Genomic DNA, 27,436 nt, shown 5'->3' on the forward strand with positions numbered 1-27,436 from the left:
TGATGTTGCTGTGGCTCTGGTGTAGGCCTGTGGCTGTAACTCTGATTAGACCCCTAGCCTGGAAACCTCCACATGCCACAGGTGCAGCACTAGAAAAGGCAGAACAACAACAAAAAAAAATTATTGAATTAGTTTAAATTTGATAATAAAAACATTTTAAAAATCAGTATTAGTAGAAAAAATAATTTGTTTAAAGAAAGCAAATAAACAACACAGCTAAAGTTACAGCTAACAAAACACGACACTGAATAAAAATTATATATTTTAAGTGGACTTAATTCTTTCCAAAATACTTTGTACACATGACTCATAAAACTCCTTCAAAGAAGATTTTATGTTATCTATAGCTTGAACAATGGGTTTTTTTTCACCTTATTATTTACTGCAAGGGAAAAAATATTCAAGAAATAAAGATATTGTACATATTACATTCTGCATTAATACTATTTAAATACTTCTAATTCCTTAAAGATTCTGAGGATACATTTTACATATTGTAATATATGTATGTAGTAGCATATATATTGTAATATATATATTTTGTAATAGATACACACACACGATAAATGATCACCCAAACCTTCAATACAAACAAAGGCAATATGATGCAATGTCAGAGAAAATCAGGGGGTTCCTGTCGTGGCTCAGCAGAAATGAATCAGCCTAGTATCCATGGGGACACCGGTTTGAGCTCTGGCCTCACTCAGGGGTTAAGGATCTGGCATTGCTATGAGCTGTGGTGTAGGTTGCAGAAGTAGCTCAGATCTGGCACTGCTGTAGCTGTGGCGTAGACCAGCGGCGACAGCTCCGAATGGATTCCTAGACTGGGAACCTCTACATGCCACAGGAACAAAAAAAAAAAAAACAAAAAACAAAAAAAAAATCAAATAATTTTAAAAAAGGAAAATCAATCTTAAAAGCATTTAGGCACCTTATTTTAAACTATTATTTTTAAATAAGATCATATTCTACTTTTATCCATCAATAAATAATCAATAAAAGAAAAAAGTCTATCAATAATAATAAAATAAAAATGCTAATTAAATAGGATCTTTGTCATGTCAGGCTTGATAACATCAAGAAGAGAAATAGATACGGAGTTGCTGCCTGTGGCTGAGGCATCTCTGAATTAAATCAGGGTGGTACATGTTTACCCATATTTTAATTGTCATGTGAAACTAAACACTGAAGTTAACTGACGCAAGTGATAGAAGTGAGGACCAATTTTTTTTTTTTTTGGCTGCACTCTGTGGCATATGGAAGTTCCCAGCTCAGGGATCAAACCCATGCCACAGAGTGACCCAAGCCATAGCAGTGACAATGTCAGATCCTTAACCCACTGAGCCACCAGGGAACTCCTAAATTGTTTTTCTTTAAAGTAAAAAGTAGAATAATAAAGTGCCTAAGTAAAAATTAGTTTTTAGTAATGACTAATTCAATTAATAAAAATGTTGAGTTCAAACACCAATGGGATCATACTATTCCAACCAGTTGGATGGTCAAACAATTTTTTACTTAAATCAAATTGAACCTTTCTAAAACACATCTATTCCTAGAGAGAAAACAGTTATTTTTGTTTATCATATTCCACAGGCCAGTTCTCTCATTTCACAAGGATTGAAACTGAGACTCTGGGGGGTTGAATGACTTTCTACAAAGTCCGTCAGTGAATCAGAGGCATCAGTTCCTCCAAAACCTGACAATTCTACCTAGTTTCCCTGACACCTCGTACAAGTCCCTTGCCTCCCTCCTTGGAGGATATATTCTAAATTCTCACAAACACTTGTTTATGATGCTAATATGCTACCAAAAACTGAATGGCCTCTGGAGGACACCTCTGGTTTATTTAAGAGATAGAAAATGCATCTTAAAGAGCATGTCACACGACAGGCTGAGCTCATCTGTCAAACTGAGAACAGACACGTTTTCCATTTCATGCGATGTTAGAAGTAGTACCTTGAAATCACCATCAAGTGATCAATCACCCCCTCTGGTTCAAGATTTAGTAATAGCAAAACTCCCCCTGAAATATTATTTTGTTCGAGTAATTGAGGTATATGAAGTGTATAAAAGAAGTGCAGTAAATAACAAAGCATTGAGAAGTACAGCCATTATTTAAAACTTCATGAAAGCACCCCATTTTTTTACACTTAAGAAACCACAAGGCAATAACACAGTACACATCAACTCCTTAGCAGACTTCTAAACTTAAAGACACAATCATCTGACTAAGTTAAAATTTCAGTCTACAAATATTTACTAAGCATATACTATGTGCCAGGCACTGTTATAACAATTGAAGGTACTTATGGGAATAAAGCAGGCAAAATTCCTTGCCCAAATGGAGCTTACACTGCAGTGGGGGAGACAAATAATAAGCAAGATTTAAAAATGAAATATGTCCTGCTAGTCATGAGAAAACTAAAGCAGAGAAGGAAGCGTTCTGCTCTACTAATTCTGTTATTGCAGCAAGAACACAGGCTCCTAACCCTAAAATGCAAATAGGACGTTGTTAAAATAATCAGGATGCAATGGGGGTGGGGTGAGGTGGGGGAAGGCTTTGTGACAGGCTATGAGTTTTCTGAGAATATTGCTCAATGTTAAAATAAAGGCCTTCAGGTTTGGAATAGAAGAAAGAGCCCAGTCTGCTAGCCAACTACAGGTGTCTAACGAACAAACGTCTCAGGGGCAGAATGCAGTCTCAGGGGTGGGTGGCACACGGTGGAGCCAGGAGACCTGGGATGGAGAGGTGAACTGCGACTGCCCAGCAAAACTGCTGGAAAATCCACAAAACAAGTATGAGTGAAACTAGGAAAAACATGTAGGTCATCAGGGAAATGTGACAACGGAAACCGGAGTACTGGGTGAGGGTGGATGCAGGAGAGTAAGACCCCGTTACTCTGGAACATGGGCTAGGGTACAAGAGCACAATGGTGCCCACTCACCAATCAGGAAACTCACTAATCTGAAAGGTCTTACATCCTCATTGACTTGGCCCAGGATGGATGCTCAGGTTGTCTCAAATACGAGAGGCCCACAGGCTGTGGGCCTGCCACCTGCCCAGTCCATGAGCTGCCTTCAAGTTCTAGCATAAGGATCAAAGCTAAAACGAACTTCAGGAATACAAAATGACTAAGTTGGCTGCTTCTCAAATACTCCTCCTAGCATTTCAGCATCTAAAATGGTAGCGTAAATTTCCTAACATTTTTTAGTCTGATAAAGATAGCTAGTTTTTTTGTTTGTTTTGTTTCTGTTTTTGTTTTTGTCTTTTTAGGACCACACCTGCAGCATATGGGAGGTTCCCAGGCTAGGGGTCTAATCCGAGATGTAGCTGCCAGCCTATACCACAGCCACAGCAATGGCAGATCCAAGCTGCATCAGCTCACGGCAACACTGGATCCTTAACCCACTGAGCGAGGCCAGGGATCGAACCCACAACCTCATGGTTCCTAGTTGAATTTGTTTTTTTGTTTTTTTTGTCTTTTTGCCTTTTTTTGAGCCGTTCCTGCAGCATATGGGAGCTCCCAGGCTAGGGGGTCAATTGGAGCTGTAGCCACTGGCCTACACCAGAGCCACAGCAACGCGGGATCCGAGCCGTGTCTGCGACCTACACCACAGCTCATGGCAAGGCCGAATCCTTAACCCATTGAGCAAGGCCAGGGATCGAGCCTGCAACCTCATGGTTCCCAGTCAGATTCATTAACCACTGTGCCACGATGGGAACTCTGATATCTAACTTTTAAAAAAGCATATTTTTGCGCAGAACTCAGGATAGCATTTTCATTTTCTCACTTTAAAAGGCAAGCCATGAAAAATGGCTTTCTTAAACTTGCCCTTATTTTTTATAATTAATTACTCACCATGTCCACGAGCTTAGCATTACCGGGTTCCTCTGTGGAGGCCCAGTGAGAATTTGTCATAAGGAGGGAAGGAGATGGGGGGGGGCACACTAGCCAGGTATAAGTAATCACATGGTCTCTAGCTACCTCTTTCAGCGACAAAAATAAGCCATGCAAATATTATTAAACAACGGCATCTGGAGAGATGCCAGGAAAGTCCGGAGATGACAAAAAGAAATACAGTGGCTCTGGATGCAAAGTCACAAGCATCGTTAATACTTATATAGCTAAAAAGAAAAGTAACTAATGATGCGTTATCATCACCATCTGTATGGAGATACCCTCCACATGAGATCAAGAATATGGTCATGTGTGATGTCACATGTTCCCTAATAAATTTCTGCATCTGACTTGCTTTGAGCTCCTAGAGTACCACAATCAGAATTTTTCATGTTCTATTTGATTAAACAGTTAGAGGAAAATCGATCTCTTTCACATGGACAAGAACACCTGTAAATTAAAGTTATCTACTCCAAAGTCATCCAATCCAGACGTTAATAAGAAAACAGAATGCAATTACAGAAAGTCACTTTACAGTCAATGGGGTCGATACTTACAATCTGTAATGAAACTGCTACATTTACAAGACTGCCTACTTTCTGAATGGCTCTAGTTCTAGGCAGGCTGTTTGACTCCATACGCTTAAGCCCAAGAAAGGTGACGAAGGGGTCTGTGCATCTACTTAACAGAGCTGGAGACGGAATCCAAGGTCTGCAAGTGTGTGGTCTTGGTCAGAAGAGGAAAACTACCCCTGAATGCCACGGATTTATTTTTCTGTAAACTTACGGACCTTGAAAACAACCCAGCTTTTGAGATGGGATCTCCTCCCCACGTATCAGGATTATGTAAAATTACCTCCTAGGCTTGGTTTGACTGCCTCCTCTTGTCACCTCCCAAGATAAAAGATTTCACGGTCGACTGACTTGCGTTTCTCCAAGGGCCTGCATTCCCTTCATGGAACTTCCAGGATCTCTCCTTCAATTTTCCCACACTATCTCTTAGGATATAGCTGGCTGTGTTCATGAAAAGTTTTCAGTGTTAACCTACCATATAAAATAATATTTTCAATGACTGCATGTGATCTGAATTGAGGCATCATATTTTAGGTTTTCAACTCTTAATGGTACTTTAAGTTCAAGCTATTAAAATGCAAAAGTTCTCAGACTTGACAATGAAGTCATAAACTCTCTTGAGAACATTCATGCCATATACACATAGCCAAGGGAAGGTTCTGCTCGCCTGCCATTACGGCCAATGTTGTTTCCATTCTAATAGTGGTTTCTCGACCATCATCTAACCCTGAGGTGGGGCCAAGGGGCTCTGTGAAGTTCCCACAGGAGCCCAGAGGGGAGCTGGGCGAGGGATATTCAAACACGGCAGTTCTGCTTTTATCTTTTATATACTGGACTTCTGATAAAATTTATTGGAAGAAAAGTATCTCCCTGTGAAGAAAGTACTCACGTCTTCATTCGTGATCAATTAACACAGCTGAGTTCTGTGCTATGTGACAGACACAAACATAAAAGAAAGAAATCTTTTGCTTTCAACAAATCAAGTTACTCATTTGACAATCAGGTTCTGAGTGTCCGTTGGGTGCCAGGTACTGAGCTCTACAGTGGGAAATCTGATGGTGAACACAGAGCTGCAGGTCTGGCCTGGGGTCAAGTAAGTGGTGAACTAGAAGGATGTTCAAAGAATACAAAGAAATACAACACACAACTGCGATAACTGGCATGAGGAAAGCTGCAAGACAAAGGAGAGCATATGGCCAGAAAACTTCAATCTACGGAGTCACTGTGTGGTAGAGGTGAAAATAACTGTGTGAACTCCTACCTATTACAATTCGAAGTGCTCACTAATAAGTCTGCACAAGGCTCTAGACTAGCACAGAGGAGCCAGTGATGCGCTCAGCAAGAGGGAAGGGACACTTTACAATGAAGGTGCCATTCAGGCTTCACCTAGGAAGAGTTAACAAGGACACATTATATTGCAGAAAAAGGCTGGCAGGAAAAAAAGGGGGAGAGGAGAATTCTCCAGACAGAGGTTTTGCTTGTGCAAAAGGAACAGAAATTTTAAAAAGGGCAAGCCCTCAAGGATGAAGTAAAAGGTCTTCTCAAAGAAGAAATGAAATTACAAACAACATGCAAGAAAGCCTTGTATACTACTCTACAAACCAAGATTTAACCTGCACAACCTGCCATGCAGGTGACATGGGGTCAACTCAAGGCTGTAATCAGGAGTGTGAGATTATCAGCACTGCATTCCAGAAAACTCACCCAGAAAGCAGTAAGAAAGATAATAGACCAGAATAGAGAAGACTGGTGGCCAAGAGACCAATCAGAAGCGGCCACTCTTTTACAAGCCAAGGATCACTACAGATGTGGATGCGTTTTGGGTTTCCTAGCGCATGCCGGCATTTGAAAAGTTTGTTAAATCAATTAATAAATGGATACAAAATAATGCTGGCATGCTAGACCAGGGCAGCAATATAAAGAATTATAAAAGACAAGCAAAAATGGCATGACCTGATGGCATAGCAAACAGGAGGTCACTGAAAGGTTTTGGTCAGAGAAGGGACATAGTGCAAACCCTGCTTAAGAAAGCTTACCATGTTGCGATGTATCAGAGAGAACGAGTAAATGACAGAATCAAGACTGATTTAAGAATGCTTGCAACAACACAGCTAATGAAGTTCAAACATGAGCTAGACGTGTTTAGCCTGATAAGGACTGATATAAACACAGGAAAAGAAAGATGAAAGAGACCAATTTTCAAAGAAAAATCAATGAGGTCAATCAATAGATGAGACCAGCATTTTTTTTTTTTTCTATTAAGGGGCAGATCATAAATGTTTTAGCTTTGAGGGTCAAATGGTCTGTAACAGAGCTACTCAACTCTACCCCCATACCAAAGAAGCAGCCACTGCCAGCCAGAGACGATGTGCAGGCAAATGGGCATGGCTGTGTTCCAAAAAAGCTTTATTTACAGAACAGGCAGTAGGCTGGATTTGGCCAGAAGACCATAGTTTACTGACTCGAAGAATAAAAGCAGCTGGGGAGGGTGTATCAGTCATGACTGGGTTCAGCTATGAATGAATCCAAAATAACAGTGGTTTAAACAATAGAGAAGTTGACTTCCATCTCCTAAACAAAATCCCCAGGTAAAAGATAGGTGTGGCATGGCATCTCCGCAATTCCAAAAACCTAGTCTTGCCATCATCAAAAAGTCTATAAACAATAAGTGCTAGAGAGGGTGTGGAGAAAAAGGAACCCCGGTACACTGTTGGTGGGATTGTAAATTGGTGCAACCACTGTGGAAAACAGTTTGGAGATGCCTCAGAAAACTAAAACTAGAACTACCACTTGATCCAACAATCCCACTCCTGGGCATCTATCCAGAGAAAACCATGACTCGAAAAGACACATGTACTCCAATGTTCATTGCAGCACTGTAAACAATAGCCAAGACATGGAAACAACCTAAATGCCCATTGACAGAGGAGTGGATCAAGAAGATGTGGTACATATACGCAATGGAACATTACTCACCCATTAAAAGCAAAGAAATGATGCCATTTGCAGCAACATGGATGGACCTAGAAATTACCATGCTAAGTGAAATCAGTCAAACAATGAGACACCAACATCAAATGCTATCACTGACATGTGCAATCTGAAAAAAAGGACACACTGAACTTCTTTGCAGAACAGATACTGACTCACGGACTTTGAAAAACGTATGGTTTCCAAAGGATATCGGTTGGGGGGTAGGGGATGTGCTGGGGGTTTGGGATAGAAATGCTCTAAAATTGGGTTGTGATGATCACTGTATAACTATAAATGTAATAAATTCATTGAGTAATAAAAAAAGATCAGGAAAAGGGGTGTAATGTACAACATGATACGTATAATTAACGCTACTGTATGTTATATACAAAAATAGGGTAAATCCTAAGAGTCCTTATCACAAGGAAATATTTTATTTCACTTTGTACCTTATGAGACAAATGTTTACTAAATTTCCTGTGATAATCTTTTCATGATAAATGCAAGTGAAATCATTACACTGAACACCTTAAACTTATCGTGCTGTGTTTCAATTATATTTTGGTAAAACTGTCAGGAAAAAGGTCTAAAAAATAAAAATGCCACCTGCAGAAAACAAAACAAAACGAAAAACCTAGTCTCTTTCGATACTGTTTTCACACCATCCTCCACCTGTGACTGCCAGCTCTTGGTTCAAGATCTCTGCTTGAGGTCCAGCCATCAATCAGCCTTCTAACAAAGCAGGGAAGAGGAGTAGAAAAAGACATACCATCATAAGTGACTAGACAGAGTTCCCAATGATAAAAAGAAGGATCCCATTGCTAATCCATCCCGAAGGCACTTACGATGGAACACGTAACGTGAGAAAAATGAATGCACACATGTAAGGTAACCGGGTCACCATGCTGTACAGTAGGAAAAAACAAATAAACAAAAAAAAACAAACATATATATATACACACATATAAATAAATGATAAAAAATAAATTAAAAAAAAGATATACCCTTCACCCTGAAAACAATTCTGTAACTCATAAAACCTTTTTACTTGGCTGTCTACTGTCACATAAAGGCCAAAAAAAGACTGCACTTGTTTCAAAGTGAATGGCAAAACGTCTTAAGCCTTTTTCATTCATTCTAAACCAGAAAATATTTTTGTTCACTTCTTGATTGCTGGCTTGTATAAAATTTCTTATTGGCTGAAAGTTACTCAATAAACTGTTTTCCTTCTGTCTGAAGTAATAAAACTATACAACACTATAAACATTTTCCACGTTTAACTCCAAGATACTTGGCCTTCTGGCTAGAAACAGTAGAGCTTTTGTTTTTAAAATTAAAGCAGCCCCTTAGACCTAATTTACCTCAGAATGCCCAATAATTTTTTTCTTGTTATGTTCGAATGCAACTATCACCTATTCCGAAAACACATGGATACACCAGAGATGGACCTCACTTACTCTGGCTGTCCCTGAAAATGGTTCACTGACACAAAGAATAGGAAAAATGGAGTTCCCTGTCCTGGCTTAGCGGCAATGAACCCAACTAGTATCCCTGAAGACGTGGGTTTGATCCCGGGTCTTGTTCAGTGGGTTAAGGATCCAGCATTGCTGTGAACAGTGGGGTAGCTTGCATATGCGGCTTAGATCCCAAGTTGCTGTGGCTGTGGCTTAAGCTGGCAGATGCACCCCAATTAGACCTCTAGCCTGGGAACCTCCATATGTCTTGGAGGTTCCAAGGTTTTAGGTGCCAAAAAAAAAAAAAAACACAAAGAATAAGAAAAACAACAATGTCTAAAGATCTCCTGAAGAGTCTAGTTCACAGGAGATTTATGCTATGAAATTATGTTCAAGGTAAGCAAGAGTCAATACTACAGCTACAATGGGGAGATAATGCCCTCGCAATGGTAACAGAGATGCAGTATTTCCTTTTATTGAGACATAAGTTGACTTTTCTTAAAAGACAACGCATGACTAAAACTGCCATCATAAACCAACAGCTTTGCAGTTTTTCCCTTCGTATTAACAAAAAGAGAAAAAAATTAGCATCCCAGAAAATCCCAAGTTAAGAGGAGGGGTTGGTCCTTAGAATCACACAATAATGCAAGACATGTTGATGCTAACTCTCAATTTAAACAGTAATTCAAGAGCTGTTAAGCTTTTCCTTAAACACTGAATACATGCACACAATTCAATTAACATTTAAATCTCCGAAGACTGATTTTTATGAGAAGACGACTAATTTCTTGATTGTTTCTCACATGGACCTTTTTTATGTTTTCACTTTTAAGGGGACTGCAAAACTAGTAAATAATGCACTAAACTTTCCAAGTTGCACGTAAAGTCATACTCTCTACCCCAGATTTGCTTTCAGATATGTCTCAACTCACATAATATTTTTATTACCTGACATTTTAATAAGCAAAGATCAAAAACTTCACTAGCCAAAGCACTTCCAAGGCTCTGTGAAGTAAATTAACTTTATGAAATGGAACCCAACTACGTATTTTTGTAATGAAATTTTATATGACATTTCAGGAAAGAATGCTGTCCTTATAAAGATAGCCCATGTGGCTCAAACAAGAATATTGGTAAAAAAAAAAAATATTTAAAAGAAATGTGAGAAGGAACACTTTAATAATCAAAAGGAATAGTCAACCTTCAGGAGCCTCTGTAAAATGCTTACTGACTCTCCCAGGGATTACCCCCAGATCCGACCTGACTGGCCTGAGAAGGGTCCCTTGACCTTATTTTTCTGGCAGAGACAGAGGAGGGGAGAGCATGTGAACGCACTGGCTCAGGGCGCACCACGAGGCTTACGAGACCACTGGCCACCCAAGAATTACCATGAATAGCTAACAAGATCATTTCAAATGTTTTGACGGGTATTAGCTGTAAAGCAGTATGTGAAATATGTTTCATATTAAAAACATACAGAAATGTCTACAGTAAAAAAATAAGTAAATACAAATATTTTTGACCCTCCTAAAATTCTTCTCACATCACACTCCAGTTCAATAATCTTTATCCAGCCTGGTTTTCAAGCAACTCTAAAATCTATTCTCCCCCTCACCTCATGGGCACTTAACCTCTCATGTCTTCCCAGTGCAGAACTCTTTTCCCACCAAATCAGCTTTCTCACTTTTTTCCAACCGTATTAAGCTCATTCCAAACTGAATTTTTTTTTTTTCTTTTTATAGCCGTGCCTATGGTACATGAAAGTTCCCAGGCTAGGGGTCAAACTGGAGCTACAGCCACTGGCCTATACCACAGCCACAGCAACACCAGATCCAAGCCACATCTGCAACCCACACCGCAGCTCATGGCAATGCCAGATCCTTAACCCACTGAGCAAGGCCAGGGATCGAACCTGCATCCTCACAATACCAGTCTGGTTCTTAACCAGCTCAACCACAACGGGAACTCCCAAACTCACCATCATTTACTTCTAAGTCTTGACCTTTGGCTTAAACTTGCACTACCACCCTCACCCCCCAGGAAAACCCTCCGTGTTCTCAGATGACCCATCCTGACCACGCTCACCTGAGACCAGTGCTCCAATTCCACCCCACCACTGCTGGTCTTTTGATGCTACACACTACCCGAGAACCCTTACAGAAGCAACAATCATTTCTGAATAAGCTCTAATACGGTGGAGCTGCTGCTAGAGTCTGAACTGCGTTTCCCCAGAATTATATGTTGAAGCCCCAGTTACCTCAGAATGTGACTGTATTTAGAGAGAGAGGGCTGTTAAGGGGGTAATTAAGTTATAACTAGGCTGTTAGGGTTCTTTCTAATTCAACAAGACTGCTGTTCTTAAAAGAAGAAGAGGTCAGGACACAGGGAGAGACATCAAGAATGTGTGTCCACAAACGGATGACCATAGGAAGAGGTAGCAAGAGGGCAGCCATCTGCAAGCCCAGGAGAAAGGCCTCTGATGCCTGCACTTTGACCTTGGCCTTTCAGCCTAAAAAACTATGAGAAAATCAATTTCTGCTGTTAAACCCCCCAGCACGAGATACGTCGTTACGGCCGCCCTAGCAGACTAATACCCCTGCCATACGCCCAGACACTGTCAAGTGTCTTCCTCACAGTAACCACTTAATCCTCAACACAGCTCTATGTGTTAGGCGTGGTTACTGTTCGAGAAAACCGAAAGAAATGAAGTCATCTGTTCAGGTCTCAACGGAGACCCTTGCAGCAAGTAGAATCTAGGTCTCCTTTCCTCTGAAGCTCATGATATTAAACACCACGTTTTACTGAGTCTATGTGGATGATCCAAAGATAACACTGTTACCACTAGCACTGCTGACGGATGATGAAATGATAGATCGAGAAGCAGAAAGCTTCTCTTTTGCTTTTTTTTTTTTTTCTTTTTCTTTCATATATGTTTTAAGAACACATGCAGTAGTCAAGTTCCATAATTAAGAATGGCCTATTTAAAAGAGTTGTTTTAGAAAAGCTTCAAGGATACAATTTGGCACATCTATGTTTATCTTGGTTCCATCCAGATTCTTACTTCAAATCAAACATGAATGATAAGCCACACTAGCCAGGACCTAATAAAATTTATCATATTTCACTGAATCAAATGCCTGCATTTTTTTTCTTTTTACATTGCAACACCCTGGCGAAAGGTACCTGTTTCATCAGTAACACCACCACTTCGGGCATGTTTTCACATAGTTAGCTCTGAAAATGGACTGTGTCTTGTGTCTGAGAGTTGATAAAGGCTTTGATTCACTAATTGGACTTGAAGAAAAAAATGAATAAGCACAAGACTATCTATGAAGCATCCTTGGGATAAGCTCAAGTAACACAGGAAAGGCAGATCAAAGAAAAATGTTTCTCATCTACACCTGTACTGTAGACAAGAGGGGAAAAAAAAAACCAGAGAGAAATCAAAGAGCAAATGCTAGATTTCAAACATCCTCAAGTCTCCCAAGAAATACAGAAAGGAAGAACCACAAAGAATTGCTATACATGTTCTCCCACCCACACACTCCGAAAGGAAAATAACACCCAACCGAGGCAGACGCCATGGGCCCAGTCTGTCCATAAAGTGGAAACCAGTCTCACACTTTATAATCACACCTTCCATACCACCATGGACGGCAGGCCTCCTGCGTGAGGCATCGAGTTTCACAGCCATGCTCAAACACAGGATTGTTAACACTAAGCCACAGCAAGATCTGTGACTGAGAAGGAAGAATGATAGGTAAATACCCGCATGAAATATGGCCCCAATTAGAGAACTCCACAACTCTTGCTCTACAGATTATCTGTTATTTGGGCAAATGAATAAACCAGCAACAATTGAATGCTGGGTGCATCAACACAGCAATCAGTTACACTTTAAGAGACTTTATTTTTAACACAATCAAGTCTGCTCACCTTTAGCCACCTACCTCTTAAATGATTTCTATTTCTTTTAGAAACTAAATGATTCCCTTTGATGTCAGAAGGAATACAGCCTACATCTCATTAGAAAAAGACACAGTTACAAACTGAAATCAAGACCGTTATTTTGATGAGTGAAAAAAATGATGTATTTCAATTTTTTTCTTTAAACAACACAATAAAAATCAAAGTCTATTTCCACTAAAAGGCTGCCCAAAACACTGCTGATGGGATTTGCCAATGATCCACAATTTATGTTATAAAGTTTGACAAGAGTACACTAAGTCTATCAAAGTTGTTCAAAAGCAAATTCTAGTCTGTTACTGGCACCCAACTAGCTAGAAATTAAATCCAGAACTCTATCACCGTAAATATTTTGCAAACTCAATACTCAACTTATTCTTGCTAGAGATGAGCTTTACCAGTTGTTTTTAATCAGACAAATCAGAAACCTTTAAAATCTGGTGAGCTGACCTAAGTTATAAAAGAAGTTATAAAATTATAAAATAAGCTACTCCACATTCCAAACCCATGAAAGCATTTTATCTTTTTGTGTTGTTGTTCATAATTATATTATGGCCTTATGGGGAGGGAACCATCATAAAAACAACTTTCATTTAAAATAAATTAAAACAAAGATTAAAAGGCATGATTAAAGAAAATATGATGGAACATAATCTCAAAACGTTGGATCTCGAGAAACTGTAAAGGTTTTGTTAAACTTGTAATCATGATATCTGATCACTTATAATGGAACATGATGGAGACTGATGTGAAAAAAGAATGTATCTATATATGTATGTATAACTGGGTCAGCTTGCTGTATAGCAGAAATTTACAGAACATTGTAAATCAAGTATAATAAAAAAAATTTCTTAGGAGTTCCCATCGTGGTGCAGCAGAAACAACTCTGACTAGGAATCATGAGGCTGTGGGTTCGATCCCTGGGCCTCGCTTAGTGGGTTAAAGATCCAGCGTTGCAGTGAGCTGTGGTGTAGGTCGCAGACGCAGCTCAGATCCTGCATTGCTGTGGCTCTGGCGTACGCCGGCACCTGCAGCTCCGATGAGACCCCTAGCCTGGGAACCTCATATGCCACAGGTGCGGCCCTTAAAAAAAAAAAAAAAAAATTTTTTTTAATAAATTTGTAATCATGACCACAACTAAATGAAACCTATTGGCAACATCGAATTCCTTATTTTTAACATAGGGATAATAGCAGTTCCTGTCTCACAGATTTACTGTAATAATTAAATGTGTTAATATGTATGAAGCACTAAGAACAGTTGCTTAACAAACGCTATGTTAGTATTTGCTCTTAGGATATTAGTGTATAAGCTGTTAGTATTAACATAAGCATTATCAGCATTATCTGAAGGCTTAGTTCAGCTTAATCTATTCATACATAACTCTAAGCTGTACCCCACAGGAAGCCTTTTCTCACTAACCCAACTCTGACAGACATGGCTTTCTTCTAAACTCCTGCTTTCTGTTAGTCTAATCATATATCAGAAAATTTGGTTACAATTTTTTTTTTTTGCTTTTTAGGGCCACACCTTCAGCATGTGGAAGTTCCCAGGTTAAGGGTCGAATCAGACCTGCATCTGCCAACCTATATCACAGCTCACAGCAACAATGGATCTTAGTCCACGGTGTGAGGCCAGGGATCAAACCAGCATCCTAATGGATACTAGTCGGGTTTGTTACCTATGAGGCACAACGGGAACTCCAGGTTACAATTTCAATTATTCACTGTTGAGCATGTTAATCTATAACGAAATGGGTTATAACAGCCTTTAAAAAGAGACCACGAGTACACCACGTCTGCTGTCTTTTCTGGTTCTCAAGCCTCAGACTCTTAGGAGAGCACCTTCCTTCAGAGCAGAGAACACACACACACTGGATCATCTCCACCAACGCCAGTCACAGGTGAGGCAGAAGGGGGTGAAAGCTGAGAACACTGTAAAGGTACCGATGAGGTCCTGCCTTGTAGAAAGAGAAATATGCATACTAGAAAAGAGGTTACGTTCCAGTTAAATCATGTGACTGTTATAATCCGCGCTGGGTAGAATTCTTAAGGAAAAAACCTTCAGTGTAAAGGGGTTAGGAAAGACCTAATGGAGACAGATGGTGCATGTGAAGAGTAAGCCTTAAATAACAGAAGAACTACCAGTTAAACAGCATCAACACCACAGTAAATAATGTCCATTTAATAAGAAAAAATAGCTAACATATACTAGGTGTTCGGTATACGTCAGGAACTATTTTAAATGCTTTATAAATATTAACACATTTGATCCTCAAAATATCCCTGTGAGGGTAGGCACTATTGTTTCCATCTTAAAAAATATGAAAGTGAGCCCCGGCAAAGGTTTCATGATGTCCTCCGCGATCATAAAGCTATGAAGTGGAATGGCTGCATTATAATCCCAGGAATTTGGGCTCTCAAGTCCCTACTCTTTATCATTACGTTCAACTACTCTCTTCACGAGCTCATGTAATTTTCAACCATCCTGCAAAGGATGTCATGCATTCCACATACTGTAATCTATGTAAACAGAGCCCCCAGAGTCGTACGGTGCACAGTTTGAGCCGCTCTATACAGCACCCATAATGATCTGCATCACAGAAGTAGAAAGTTTAATAATTTATCCAGAGTCACACGGTTGGTACAATCAAAATCTGAAACAGGGTCAGTCTCACTCTTTTCACTCAGGCATACAATCAGGAAAGCCAAGACAGAATAATGAGCAAGATTGGTTCTGGGACCCAAAGAGTAGACCAGTTTGGTTTGGTAAGAGAAAGAAGAAAGAAAAAGGATAAAGGTACTAGGTTCATTTCCCATCTGATCTCTATGGTCTTGGTGAGAGAAAAAAGCCAGTGAGTGTTTCTGAAAAGCACAGTGTATAAAACACTGTCCTCAAGCGAACCTACCTATATTATATTATACTACAAAAATGAACTGTGTACCAGTGTTTTACAAGTGAATCTCCACTGGGGGAAAAAAAAATCAAGAAGCAACAAAGAACAACTGTGGGCTCTGCCTAAGGGAGGTGGCAGCAATGGATGGGGTCTAAACCAAACACGTAAGTGCTAAAAATAGAGCTGTCACAGAATGTAATTCATTAATGGATGTAAAAGTTACTCTGAAAATAGAAAAGCTCTTACAAATAGAAAATGCTCCTACCTACAGGGAAGCAAGGAATTGGATAAAGGGTGGGATGAGAATGCAGTATTGTTTTTCAAGATCAACTGGAGTCTATATTATGCAATGTGGTCTCATTTTTGTATTTGCATTTGCACTATTTTAAGTTCCCAGAATAACATTCAGAAAAATGTACGAACAATGAATTACAAAGTAAACCATAACTGTACTCATTACACTTAAATATGTACTACGTAAATCTCAAATGACTAGGGAAAAAAGACTCAAATAAGCAAACAGATAAGCAAATAAGATGTCCTTCAGCAGAAGGTGGACGGATAAACTGTGGTATATCCACACAACAGAATTTTATTCAGTGCTAAAAAGAAATGAGTTCTCAAGTCATGAAAAGATTATGATCATTAGACAACTACAGAGGTGATAAATTCATTTGAGTAATAAAAAAAAATGGAAAAAAAAAGACATGGAGGAGACTTCACATGCATATTAGTAAATGAAGGAAGTCAAATCAAAAAGGTTACATACTTTATGATCACAACTATATGTATAAAAAGCAAACCTATGAAGCCAGTAAAAAGATTAGTGGTTGCCAAGGGAGGGGATAAATAGGCAGAGTCTTCTGGATTTTTAGGGCAGTGAAAATACCACAGTGATAGGTACATGCATGTCATACCTTTGTCCACACCTACAGTGCACCACCACCACCACCACCACCAAGTGTCGACTGTTACAGAAACCATAAACTTTGGGTGATTACAATGTGTCAGTGCAAGTTCACCAACTGCTGCAAAAGTACCATTCTGGAAGGGGATGCTGAGAGCAAAGAATGTGTGGGAGCAGGGGGTATACACCCATCTCTACACCTTCCCCCTCGATTTTGCTGTGAACCTAAAACAGCTCTTAAAAAACAAAGCCTTAATATAAATAAACAGACAACAACAAAACATCCAAGAACTTTCTGGCCTCATGACCTGCACATGTGAAGCACTTATTCATGCTGCTACTTAGAGGCTGGAACACTTTGAGAAAAATAACATTTCTTAAGACAGTATTAATCTGATACTCCTTTTGCAGAAGTCGTTTGATCCTCAGCAACTGCATCCTACAGGAATGAACACACCCATTTTGTAGATAAGAAAAACTGAGGCTTGGTTAAGAAATCGATCTAGGGGACTCATCAAGGGGGAAGATGTAGCAGTCCACAGATCTTTCCTTGATGAGGCTGTAGCGGCCTTTTGAAGACAGGATTACACATTCCAAAAGCTGCTTCTTCCACCACTAAACCATTATGTCTCAAAGGTCTAAGTATCGGTCAATTCAGTCAAAATTTCACAAATCTGAATAGGTTTACTTTTACGATCCCTGGCTCTTATAAAAGGAAATTACCTGACAGCCCCCATCAGGTACTCTTTTTCTATCACCTCCCAGTAAAGCTCAATGAGCTTCAGATGCCTCTACCTTCCTGTAAAACTACGTTCCCTAAAGGGAATCCCAACTAACATTTTCATAGGCAATGAGGAAAGAATTTAATGGAAAATACTAAAACCGAGGGCTGAATGAGAGTTGTTTTTCTCCCCACAATAAGAATTCTGGAAAAGACATACAACCCGCTCCAAATACTCAGCAGGAACTGGAGAGAGGACCAAAAAAAAAAAACCTGCAAAAGTGATATGAAGCAGTCTGTGGCACGGTCTTCTGTACTTGATAATGAAACTGAACGTTTCTCTTTAAAAGGTTGTGATTTTTAAAAATTAGAGCTGTCTTTAAACGCTACCATAGAAGAGGCATGTATACAAAAGTCAGAGATAATTAACACCTATTTCTTTTCTATCAATTAGGAGGTCTTTGTTCACCAGATTCAAAATCTGGTGATAATTTTGATAATAATTTTGATAATTTTGAATTTCCATTATTCCACATGTAGAAGCTGAGGAAGCCCAAATTATTTTCTCTGAGGAAGTACCATCGTTTCTGTCTGGCACACAATTAATAGTCCGGAAAGAATGAATTTTCAGGTGGAGAAAAATTAGAAATATAAATCCATACTTGAAACGAAAAGCTCATCTCTTAACTCACTTTACCTTTTGTCCTTCCCAGAACACAATTTATTGACAAGTACATTGACCCTAAGTTAAACATTTCACAAAATAAAGCAATGTTTAATTACCTGTTTGATGGCACACCTTTTGCCTACCTTCATTCACTCTTGTCAGAGACACTAATAAACTGCTTTAAATCTTGCACAGCCTCCAGACCGGCCGCACGGCCACACCCACACTGCTCAGAAAGAAACGCTCCACCACCTCCCACCCCAGGCTCATCTCCCTGTTCTACACAAGCCCAGGCAAAGACTGATTTAGCAAATCCGAGCTGAAACCTAGACACCTGTAGTTTAAGAGGGGAGAGGAAAAAAAAAAAAAAAAAAAAACCCAACTGAAAAATAAAGAGGAAAAAAAGGCCCCAGGAGATTCTGTCACGCAGCCTGCATTCTGGACTACAGTTTCCCATTTACAAATGATAAAATCTAAGCTCAGAGAGTTACAGAAGTTGCCAATGTCACATGGTCAGCTACAAAGGACCCCAGAGTGTATGGACCTCTGAGCTCTTAGAGAACCTGAGCTCCTCAAGGGTCAGAACCACAAAGCCTCATCTCTTCTTGTTGTTTCTTTTTATTTTCCTTTGTTCTTAACTTCTATCTCAGTGAGAAAGATTAGATACCTCAACAGTGCTCTCTGCTCATCTAGTTTCAGGCAGAAATATTGGTTTTGTACTTTAAATACACTATTTGCCTTGGGAACTGAGAACGTGTGCCCGAGACTGAGGAACCGGGCAGGTTCCTTCTCTTCGCTCTTTCTTCCACGTTCCTCATTTCAGGTGTCCTTATGCTTCTCAACTCACTTGCTTCTTTGGTGGGATGACTGCACAAATACCACCTGGTAAGAACAAGGGCACTCCGATGGTTGGAACTCTAAGTACCGACTACAGTGTGAGCACCTGGTTTGACAGGGGAAACAAGCTATGACCAGGAAGAGACTTCAGGGCAGAAGCGTGGGGTCAGAAAGTGCTGGCTAAAAAATCTGGGCTCTCCCTGGTCTGGTGTGTGTCACTGGACGTGCTACCTGTTCCCAAGAGCAACACGTCTGTCTCACGGGATTGTGAGAATTAAATGAATTTGCATATGTAAAGGACTTAACACCTAATGCAGTCCAGGAGTTGCAGCAACAGGTGCAGCAGTATGATCTGAATGGGTGAGAACTAGAAGAAGCAAGGGAAGCCTGTTAGGGCAAGCGTAGCTCTGGACTGAAACCGTGAATAGCCAGAGGGGATGTGTTGGAGGCGGCCTCTTTTCCACGAAGAGAATGACACTGCAAGAAGGAATGGTGCTAAAGGAGCCAAGACAGGCCAGAAATCAAATCAACTAACCACCCCTGGCTACTTGTCCAGCTGGTCCTAGTATCACATGAAGGTATGTGTCCTGACTACAAAATCCTGCTTGCTAGCAAGAACATTACTTCAGCTAACACGTTTGAATTTAATATCTATTCTACCCCTAATCACAGGGCGGTACAAGTAAAGAAAGAATCCAGCCCTCAAGGAACTTCTAATCTAACAGAGTAAGTCACATAAGTGACAGCCACTCATTAGTTCAAAGAAGCAGTTATCGAGGAAGAACTGTGACGATGTTTTTTAAATATGCTTGTTCCATTTCAATACTCCTAAGCGACCTTACACCAGCAAGTCTTTCACTTTATCCAGCTCGTTAAATCTACCCGCACTGCTACACAAGCATGTCAGCAGTATGAAGTCCATCTAGTAGTTACAGCTGGAATTTTGTTAACTCAAAATAATACTTGTTACCAGAGTCCAGGAGATGCAGCTTAAATTTTCTTACCAGACTTATTCAATATACACATAATTAATCTCCCATCTTGGAGTGAGAGCAATCAACCTAAATGTAATTCACAAGAATACACAGATTATGACTGCATGTCTTTTCTACTAAGAGTCAGTATCCTCCCCGGAATATGAACTTTGAATATCATACTATAAACTGCAGCTTCTCATCTCAAAATATAGCATTTGAAAGAGAACATCATTTATGTAATATTGGCTTTTTGACTTGACTAAAAAATTCAGTGACTGAAGCTAAAACCTGTCAATTCAAAATTCACTCATAATTCATAATTTTATGCTATTCTTAAGTATATGTAGGATAAGTTCAGTTCTTTCCACTGAAAAATCAATTCTATGTAGCTCATTTCAAATTTGCTCCAGTGCTTTCTGTAAGAAGCTTTCCCCCAAGCAATTTTTCCGCTATGTATTAGATGCCTCACTCATAAAAATGAACTCTCATCTATCAAAGTAAGTGATACATGAACACAATGGAAAAATTGATAAAAGTTTGAAATTACTCTCTCTGACAAATTTGAGCTTTTTTTTTGGGGGGGGGGTTTGAACTGGAGATACAGATACTGGCCTACATCGCAGCCACGAGGATCTCTGAAGCACTGAACGAGGCCAGGGATCGAACCCGCAGCCTCATGGATACCAGCAGATTCGTTTCCACTGTGCCACAATGGGAACTCCCAAATTTGACATTTTTAAAAGCTACAATTTTCCTTTCATTTTTACTGGGATTATGAAAAATGTTTTACATTCTTACATTGCTGAGCAAGAATTAACCAATCCCCACTCAAAAGGGAGTGATGACAACAACAATCTGAAAAATTAAAAAGAGTTTGTTGCTGAAAGATTCATTAGCGGGAACTCGAATATACTCCCTCATAGTCCACGGCAGGATTCACTTCTTTTAGCAAGGGTTATACATGATTATCTGTGAGATCACTGTAACGTGAAGAGTCTAGATTGATAATCAAACAGGGAATCATAAAAAGTATCCTTTCATTTTCTCATGTCAGGAACTTTGATCTCTCTTGTTTAAAATACAATGCAGAATTTTACATAACCCAGTAAAAGTCATTATGTCCTAGTTATTGTTTTTTTTTTTTTTTTTGGCTTTTGAGGCCCACACCCGCGGCATATGGAGGTTCCCAAGTCTAATCAGAGCTGCAGCTGCCAGCCTATGCCACAGCCACAGCAATGCCAGATCCAAGGCGTGTCTTTGACCTACACCCCAGCTCAGGGCAACGCCAAATCCTTAACCCACTGAGCGAACCCAGGGATCGATCCTGCTACCTCATGATTCCTAGTCGGATTCATTTCCACTGCGCCATGACGGGAATTCCTATTACTCTTTTTTTCCACTACAAAAAACAGACACATATAGAAGGTATAGTTTGTCCATGCAAATCACAGTAATAAATTATTATGCAAAAAGAAAAAGTCTGATAAAGGCACAATATGTAAAGAACTTTTCAGGTAGGTCTATACCCGTTAAATAAATTTCTCTGATAAATGATTTATTTTCTTCACTATTTTACAGATTAGAAACAGATGCATTATTATCTACACATCATAATCCAGATTTTTTTTTCACATAATCTATTCCATTAGATTCTTACCTTTATGCTAAAAGTAAATATTTTTTTTTATCATCATCATGGAAAACAATTCTTATCTTCTATTTAAAGCTGGGACACTCAAATGCTGGAAAATCTGATAGTTTCAGAATAAAATTCAGGCTATGTTACCTCTGTTGATGCAAACTGTGATTCTCATCGCTTTGCTAAGTTACACTGAACGAGAGGTAAAGCAAAACCTTTCAGGGAATGTGCTAAATGACAGTCACCGCTGTTTTCCCCAGTTGTGTTATGAAATGTTCCATACATGGGGCCCATGTCATTACTAGATCTGTTAACAGTTTCACAGCTCAGAGCTGGGCTTCATTTGTTAAGCATCAAGCTGCCCTATCACTAGTATAGAGCTGAAAAGGTTGTTATGGTTCATAATGTAAAACTCACAAAAGTGCACAGCTGCTGTTCATATTCTCAAAGAAGTCTGTTACAACAATGATGTCACGGAAAAAGGCTGGAATCTATTACATGTCTCAGACAGCCAAGCCATTCAATCTCTCCAGTCAATGCAGGTATACAGGTTGCACCATAAACATTATGGTAGCATTACAATAAGGCAAAAATTCATTACAAAAAAAAAAAAAAATCACTGAGGGCAGGTTAATTAGGGCTTATTTATAGCTTCACTTACCACTGGAACCACCTAAAAATACAATGTCACCATCAAACTGACAACTCTATTGTGAATCACAAAGCTTTGCAAATCACAAATAATTAGGCCTTTGAAGGAAATGATACAAGGCCATCTAAATAAAGAAAACAATTTCCCTTTACCTCCCATACAAATCTATATAGGAAGTGATGAATTCTTGGTTTCCAGAGAAATGCAAAGCAATAATGCATTACTAATTTTAAGAGTTCATCTATGAATTTAAAACAAAAACAAAACTGCTACCACTTGTCAGGGCACAGAATGTTAGCTTCCCACCCTGGCAGATGGCAGAGGCGATGTAGAGGAGGAGCCTGGCTTCTTTCTTTTAGTCTTTTTCTTAGCAAAACACACAAACCATTTTCCAAGTGAGGATTTCTAAAGTGCATTTAGAGATATATAAATATTAGTTTATACTATATACATTTGCGGCATTTTGACTATTTCCATGAAATTCCAAATTAAAGAGAAATTCTGAGTATCTTTTGTATGTGCAAAAGTATCAATAGTATCTTTTGAATGTGCAAAAGATGCCATTAAAATGATTTGAATGCCCTTGAGATAAAAACAGAGCAGATGCCAGAGATGGAAAAATGCCTGAACTCTAGCTCCAAAGCTGCCACCTTCAACAAGTCATCTACCAGCATTCAATTTCAATGTCTTTTACTTTCAAAATGAAAACCACGAGAAACAGTGGTACATGAAGTCCCACCTTCCGCCAACAGCATTAATATTTCTCAACCTACAGGCATCAGGTGTGGGAGGACCAAGCATCTGAAGGATGACAGCTAAGCCATATGTGATTCAGGGCCCCGTCCTGAGCACTGAACGCATGCTAATTCATTTAACCTTCTAACAAACCATGTAGCAGGGACCATCATTATCCTCATTTAAAGATGAAGATGCGCTGTGAACGGAGTTTGTCTTGCCTTAAAACAGCAATTTATTCCTCACCGTTTTGGAGGCTAGACGTCTGAAATCCGCAGGCCATGCTCCCTGTGGAAGTCCTAGGCGAGAATCTGTGCCTGTTTCCTGCAGCTTCTGGTGGCTTCCTCCCTCAGGTGTGTGCCTCCATCTTCACACACCTTTCTCTCTGTGCTGAGTCTTGTCCCTTTGCCTCTGTCTTAGAAGACATCCAGCCTGACTGATCGAGGGCCAGATCTTTTCCCCACAACTCTAGACAACTGCCCCTTCTGCGGTATCCTTTGGAAGGGAGAGGTCTGGCTGTTTGAATTTCCTAGTAATAGGGGAAAGTCAAAATTGAAGAGTGGAAGGGGAGTTCCCATCGTGGCTCAGTGGAAACGAATCCAACTAGTGCCCATGAGGATGCAGGGTTGACCCCTGGCCTCACTCAGTGGGCTAAAGATCTGAAGGTCATGAGCTGTGGTGTAGGTTACAGATGAAGCCAGATCCCGAGTTGCTGTGGCTGTGGCTGTGGCTGAGGTGAAGGCCGGCCACTGTAGCTCTGATTTGACCCCTCACCCGGGAACCTCCACATGCCTTGGGAGGGACCCTAAAAAACAAACAACTGAACAGTAGAAGATGTGCTGATTGAGGACACTGCAGTGCCTTAGATCATAGCAGTTCTACAGGAGGCACAATATGTGGAGAAAGTATTCAGTATTTCCCTAGTGCCTAATCATTTTTACATTGTCCACAAAGTGCAAACATATCCTCAGTGTTACCATAAGAGCATTTTATCTGCATGGACATACTCTATCCAACGCCTACAACTCTAAGGCAAAAATTCTTAACACCTGCTTCTATGTGGAGTTGGACTATGAGGCTACAATTTAGTCTATCCAATAATGGCATGCCATACGGTGACAGCAATAGTTAAACTTGGTATCAGCTATAAGATGGCATTTAAACATGGTACCTGTTGCATATAACTACACTCTGCAAATAAGATGTTTCTACCATGATTATTTACAGCTGAAGGCAAACCCTACTTATCAGTATGGAAACAGCTTTGTTTAATTTACTGCCTACCGAGACTTGTTTATTTGGTTGATTAATAATAAGTAAACAAAGAATAGTTTCAATCTCAGTAGCATGAAACATAAATATTCAGAAGTTCTAAAGTTTAGTATCTTGACAAAAGTGTGATATACTCACAAAATTTCCTACATGTCCGCATTTACTTTCACTAAAAGCACTTTACAGATAGAAAAGACCTGATGTATTTTTTACTTTTTCATCAAAGCAGTCAAACATAGAGATTCTTCTCCTCCATTGTAATAGGCCATTTAGCTCTAAAATCTCTGAGAATTCAAACTCTTTCATTGTGTCTTCATGCAGCTGTAAAAATAAAATTATTCTGACTCCATTTAAATTCCTTCTTGTCCCAACATAAACATGCATGCCAAAGTATACAAGACGAAAAGAAAAATCCACTTATAAGTACCATTGCTGCACAAAAACCAATCCCAGTCCTCCCTCTTCTTCCTCCTGAAGCAACAACAGGCAGGTAAACCTCAAACTAGACTCCCTTTTCCATCTTTTCTGACTGACTCCGGTCCTTCGCCTGTGCCGACAACGATGCAATCAGAGAACTCCTTTTACAGTTAATAGCCACGATACAAGGTAAGTGTGGAAACAGATTCTAAATCATTTGAAACGTTTTGGGCACAGCTGGCAGAGCACCTGTCAGATGTGGATGACTGATGTTGGAAACACAGAACAATGGAAGCAAAGGACTATTCATACAATTTTCCCCGCACCCTTTTCAGATATTTTAAATTTACTGAAAGACTCTGATGAGAAAGCAACAAACTAGAATTAGATTAGCATTTTATTTTTCTTCTTAAAAACAAGTTCCACCCACTGAACATAAGCTCTGCACAAATGAACTGTTTCCATTTTTCACATATCTGAGACTGCTCAACAATTTCAGATATGCGAAAAACTCCTATAAAATTCTAACCTTCTTTGTTTATGCTGTCCATACCACCTGCTGGCTTTAACCATCATTTTTAATCTTTTCAAATGTCTAGTATATTTTACAGATAAAAGTGGAAAATCTATATAAAGAAAATATTACTTCTGTGAGTTCCCAATGTGGTTCAGCAGGTTATGAACCTGACTAAGATGCAGGTTCCATTCCTGGCCTCGCTCAGTAGGTTGAGGATCCAGCACTGCCGTGAGCTGTGGTGTAGGCTGCAGACAAGGCTCGGATTCTGTGTTGCTGCTGTGGATGTGGCCAGCAGCTGTAGCTTCGATTTGACCCCTAGCCTGGGAACTTCCATATGCTACAGATGTGACCCTAAAAAAAAAAAAAGAAGGAAGGAAATCTTACTTTGAACTTTACTATCTTGAACTACTCAATGTTTATTCAAAGGTTAGTAACCGGCACTTTTTTCTTTTATCACCTATAGGAGAGCCAGGGTGCACATTTCACAACTAAAATCTATAAGGTGCATAAAGAAAGAACCAAGCTGAATTTCATAAGATATTTCACCAAACAGAACAAAAAAACATGGTTTCGATCATTAAAGTTCCAACATCCAAATGACGTATCTGACTTTCTACCTCTGAGATCTCACTTCTAATCAATCAACAAGCATGTACTGCATCTTGCATGTATAACGCTACTACTATCACTACCTCTAAAGTCAGATCAACTTTTCTGGCGGGGGGCCCCCCGCAGGAAAAAACAAAAGCAGAAAAAAAAATGAGTTAAAAAAAATCTGTGCCAAAATCCAATCATTCCAGACCGAAAGTCTTAAAGAGGATTGTGAAAGTGAGAATGAACTTTAGTGGTGATTCTGGAGACCAACAGAGAACGAAGGAACAGAGCCTAGAAACATATTCAATTCAGCATAAAGGAGAGGAACGGGTTTGGTGCAATTACAGCGGCCTTAGTGCTAGCTAATGGCATGGTAGAGACGCTCTGAAGCGAGCAGTAATCTAAGTTGACTAGCACTTCAGCAGCCTCATGTTAAGTCAGCCTATACGTTCTTTACCATTCAGTGACATTTTTCCTCACATGTTCAACAACTGTGATAAAGACAAAAAAAAAAAAAAAATCCTTTAAGAACTTAAAGCTCTGGTAAGACTACAGAAATTTTTATCACCAGGAACTATGGCATCTTGGAAAGATGATAATACGGCAGAAGGTCAAATTTATAATAAAGCAGATGTAAAAATTCAACAGACCCAGTGTCTAATTGCCTCCTGAACAATTTTTGCTTTGTTATTCCACAAGTGTTTGATTTTTACATCATGATTATAATAACCCCCCGTGCATTAATATGGTTGACTTAGTTCCTAGACCAAAAAAAAGGGGGGGGGCGCGTAGTATTAGATTAATTTACAAGAACGCTGTGGCTACATGACAAATGTTAGGTATCGGTTTGCTTTGGACCTCTCTGTGACAAAGTTCACGGATTTTACAAACTTGACAATGTCGAGAAACTCATACTGCATTAGGCTGGGGAAACTTCCAAATGTGCAAGTACAATAGGCACTCGTGTTCACTTTCACATTGTGGTTTTTAAATTTTCATGACAAGTAATAACATCACAGACCACCATGTTGTCAAGAACCATTACTTTTACGTTGAAGAGTTTAGTTATTACCCTGGTTTTAAGTGCTCATTACTCCCTAATTATAAAAGCTGTAAAATCATCCTAGAGCAAAGGAGAAGCGTGGGGAAAACTTAAATTTGTAGTGGTAGCTCTTCTTGGCTCACAAACAAATTTCTCAATCTATCACTTTAAGCATCTGGTTCCATCAACACTTTTCTTCCCTTTTCTTTACCTTTTTAAAATTAATGCATAGCCGATTTACAATGTTGTGCCAATTTCTGCTATTGTGCAAAGCGACCCAGTCATACATATACATGCATATTCCTTTTCTTCTATTATCTTCCATCATCATCACCAATTTTTTTTTTTTTTTTTTTTTTTTTTTTTGTCTTTTTGCCATTTCTTTGGGCTGCTCCCGCGGCATATGGAGGTTCCCAGGCTAGGGGTCCAATCGGAGCTGTAGCCGCCGGCCTACACCAGAGCCACAGCAATGCGGGATCCGAGCCGCGTCTGCAACCTACACCACAGCTCACGGCAACGCCAGATCCTTAACCCACTGAGCAAGGGCAGGGACCGAACCCGCAACCTCATGGTTCCTAGTCGGATTCGTTAGCCACTGCGCCACGACGGGAACTTCCACCAATTTTCTTAATCCTTTTCTGAAAGTTAGTGATTTCCAATTTAGGATGTCAGAATCCTAAAAAAAATTATTCATCAAAT

At 39.6% G+C, this 27,436-nt stretch overlaps 1 protein-coding gene across 13 annotated transcripts in view; it reads right to left on the bottom strand.

The window, feature by feature from the left end:
- BMPR1B (bone morphogenetic protein receptor type 1B) overlaps window positions 1–27,436 on the bottom strand; it is a 499,194-nt gene that overhangs the window by 191,856 nt on the left and 279,902 nt on the right. For 2 of the 13 annotated variants that reach the window (XM_021100420.1, XM_021100414.1), the window contains exon 1: window positions 18,172–18,413. The gene's annotated coding sequence lies outside the window, so the exon portion shown is untranslated. 13 annotated transcript variants of the gene reach the window in all.

Source organism: Sus scrofa, chromosome 8 (genome assembly GCF_000003025.6).
Source record: "Sus scrofa isolate TJ Tabasco breed Duroc chromosome 8, Sscrofa11.1, whole genome shotgun sequence".
Classification (NCBI taxonomy): domain Eukaryota; kingdom Metazoa; phylum Chordata; class Mammalia; order Artiodactyla; family Suidae; genus Sus; species Sus scrofa.